Source organism: Halyomorpha halys, unplaced genomic scaffold (genome assembly GCF_000696795.3).
Source record: "Halyomorpha halys isolate HHAL.00 unplaced genomic scaffold, Hhal_1.1 Scaffold2450.1, whole genome shotgun sequence".
Taxonomy (NCBI): Eukaryota; Metazoa; Arthropoda; class Insecta; order Hemiptera; family Pentatomidae; genus Halyomorpha; species Halyomorpha halys.
In genome coordinates, this window is record NW_027109236.1 from 12,321 (window position 1) to 15,692 (window position 3,372).

General features: G+C 31.2%; 1 long non-coding RNA gene across 1 annotated transcript in view; it reads left to right on the forward strand.

The window, feature by feature from the left end:
* Window positions 1-443: 443 nt before the first annotated feature.
* The window catches only part of LOC106691522 (uncharacterized), a 7,607-nt gene continuing 4,678 nt past the window's right edge, over window positions 444-3,372 (forward strand). The window contains exons 1-2 of the long non-coding RNA XR_001344800.2: window positions 444-622; window positions 2,083-2,234. This is a non-coding gene — a long non-coding RNA (uncharacterized lncRNA). The remainder of the gene's footprint in view (window positions 623-2,082; window positions 2,235-3,372) is intronic.

The window sequence follows — 3,372 nt, forward strand, 5'->3', positions numbered from 1 at the left end:
ATTACCTTGTACACCTCCCCTGTCCTTTACCTGTAGATCGCTTAGTCCACAACCACATCATACAGAAAATCTTGATGTAGTTGATGTCGTGATGTAGAAGTATTGATGGTTTTCTTCTTTCATAAGCGGAAAAAATCACCCTGTGAGGACTAATATATTTCTCTAAAGTAGGCTTGGATCAATATTCACTAAGTGATCGTACCGGGTGACAACATACTTACCAAAGCTATATCACATAAGGGCATGAACCCATTTAGTCAACTGGAATATGTTTCGAAATGCTGTGCAGTTTTTAGCTTAGGGCTGCTGCTCGACCAAAGATGCTAAAAATCAGGGTTTCAAGAGAGTTGTTGAGCAGTAATATTTGTATCGTGAGCAGCACGATTTACTTTTCTGTTTATATTATTGCATGTTATGGAAATTCACATAATTTGGTTAACTAATACTTCGTTATCGTTTTTATTACAGAACCCAGTGCTTCTGCAGTAATGACAAACCCTATGAACGAATGAAGAGAAATATAAGTGAATGCAATTCCTCTTGCCCAGGTAGTATAGAGTATTGTGGTGGAATATGGAGGATTTCAGTTTATTCCGTTGACTATCTAAACACCAAATTACAGGTAAAATTTCAAAAGTTTTGTTTTCTCACATCCAAAAGTAGAGAAGCTTTGTATTCTTGTAAAAATTTAAAAAAAAAAATTGTATTATTTCAGAATTGAAAATTTTACTTTTTAGTTATTAATGAATAAATTCAATTCCATTTATCTCTTTCTGTAGTCAAATTTGTGTTCGTGGATAATTGATCGTATAGTTAAACCGATCTTATTTTATAATTTTTTAATTTACATATACAAAAAAATACATCTGGTATATTTGATGTAAGATCATAGTGGTATGGTACAAGCATGTAGAAAAAATACTAATTGGTAGAACTCTTATAACATTTCTTGATTAAAAGGTATCGTGGCCCGGTGAATTGTCAGGAATGGATGGTTAGAAACTAATAGATTTGGATGGTTAGGGAGTTAATAATGTAAGGTGTTGATATCCGGTTCGGGCTTACAAATGGAACGTTGATGTTGTTATACATTATTTTATTTGTGACAAACAAAGGAGCATTGAGAATATTACAATAGATTTTGGATTGTAAGGATTGGATAAGAGAGGAATTCGAAGGTTTAATAAAGCCCCAAAGCTCACCTCCGTATGTCCAGGGCCCTGTTTCATAATAAACTTACAAACTAATACTAGTAATCTTGTATTTTGTGTTTGTTACAATTTCACTGACTTATACAATATCCCTGACTTCTGCCAGGTAATGTTTTACTTTTAAACTCATAGTCGTCCCCATCATAAATCATAATGTATTAGTGCTTGTAGATAAACCTTTAAAAGAGGAAAATGAAGTATGCTTCTAACCTAATATTAGATTCTTAATAACAGTAACGATGATAACAAATTATAACGAGATACATCCTAAGAAACAGATAACTAGGAGAATAAAAATAATAAATTTCCTCGATTATCAGAACAATTAGTTGCGTTTTTAGTTTAAAATTATGCTCTCAGAATATGAATAGGGAATAATAAAAGTAACAATAACATAACATTATAACTTAACTATCCTAAGAAAGAACAGAGTGGGAAATACTAAATTTCATCAATTATTAATGCAATTAAACGTTTATGGGGAGCTATTATCCCCTACGCCACTAACTATCCTCATCTTCAGAAGCAAAATGATTCTTATAAGGATATCCCTATAATGACGCAGATTTCTTCATAATATTAGTATAAAAAGAGAAAAAGTAAGGAGCCATCAATTTAGACGTATTTTCCTCAGAACATTTATGTTTCGATAATTGCTCATCCGATTCAACCAACTTCGGAGAAAATTTGGGAAATTTAGTAAAATATTATAATTTGCGGATAATTTATTAAGCTCACTAAATCAATTACTATACTTTAATTTAGTACTCAAATTATTTTCAATAAGTAGTTTAATGAAGTCTTATAAAGTCCGTGAGCCACAAGTTATATTACTTTCGATTTTATTTAAATTATGTTAACTTTGTTGTAGACAAATCACACGGAGGAAGCTGTAACGGCATACTGGAAGGCCTCAACTATACGTGAAGTTTTACAAAATAAACTTGAGCGACGAGTAAAAAGTTTAAGAGAAGAAAATACCGAACCTTCAGAAGTTTCCAAGAAAGGTTCTTAAAGAATAAGGTATTAAACTCACACAATCTCTTATATTTTTTGTAATAAGGATGAAAGTGAAAAAAGTATTTACAAAAATTGCATGCATTGTCTTCAATCCAATTATTGTTTTATACTCAAGTCTAAACATTGTTGTTTAGACTAATCAAGAGTGTACCTAACGATTCCTGTTTATCATTACAATTGCAACACTCAGTAAAGGTCTTTGATGAAGAAAGGTTTGCATCATGCCCTCAAAAGGTATGGGGAATTGTGTATGTTGAAATGAAGGAGTCCATTACAAGTATTTATCTCTGTGAAATGATTTTTCTTTTCCAAATGTGTACATTAAAGTAAATATCCTGAAGTTTTTCTTTGAACTCTTTTGGTAGCAATGTTTTCTAATTCATTCCTCTTAAACTTAATTGTTTTTACTAGTTAACAGATTTATCTATTATTCTCTAGTAATCGTGTCACAAAAAAGGAATTTTGTATAATGAAAGAACACATTTGATTTATTTTAGTAATAATAGTTTAAAATTAGCGTGTATCCACATGTGAGGGAAAATTAATTTCTGTTATTGGATTCTTAGTAAAAATGTTTGAAAAATACAATGATAAAAAGTTAGATTCATCTTAGGGTCTGTATTCCTAATATAGAAGATTTGTCAAAAAGGCTCCCATACATTTTTAGGTTTATGGCCAATACCTCCAGAAGTAAACTTCTCCTTTATCTTCCTTCTTTTACCATATTTTATAGTAGAGGTGCCTCAATCCAACACTGCCTGGTTCTTCCAGAGTTGCTTCAGTTGTTGGAGTTTTTCGTCTAATCCTCTGGATATATTCTACATATAAAATTATAGGTCTTTTACCAAGAGTTGAGCTTCCTTCGCCTTTCTGGAAACATCATACAACAAACATCATCGAACCACCTAAACTGTCTTTTTTCTAGGATAGATTTTAGTGCAAGAGTTGTCAGTTCCTCCCTAATTCTTTCATTTCTTATGGAGTCTCTTCTAATATTTATACTATGCTCAATCCTGTCAATGCTTGAAAACAATTATTGTACAAAAAAAGTAATAGTTTCTTTTTTAAAGTAGAGTAAATTTGCTAATATTCCATCCCTAAAAGAGTTCTTTTGGTGCTTTTATTTCCAAAATACTATTTT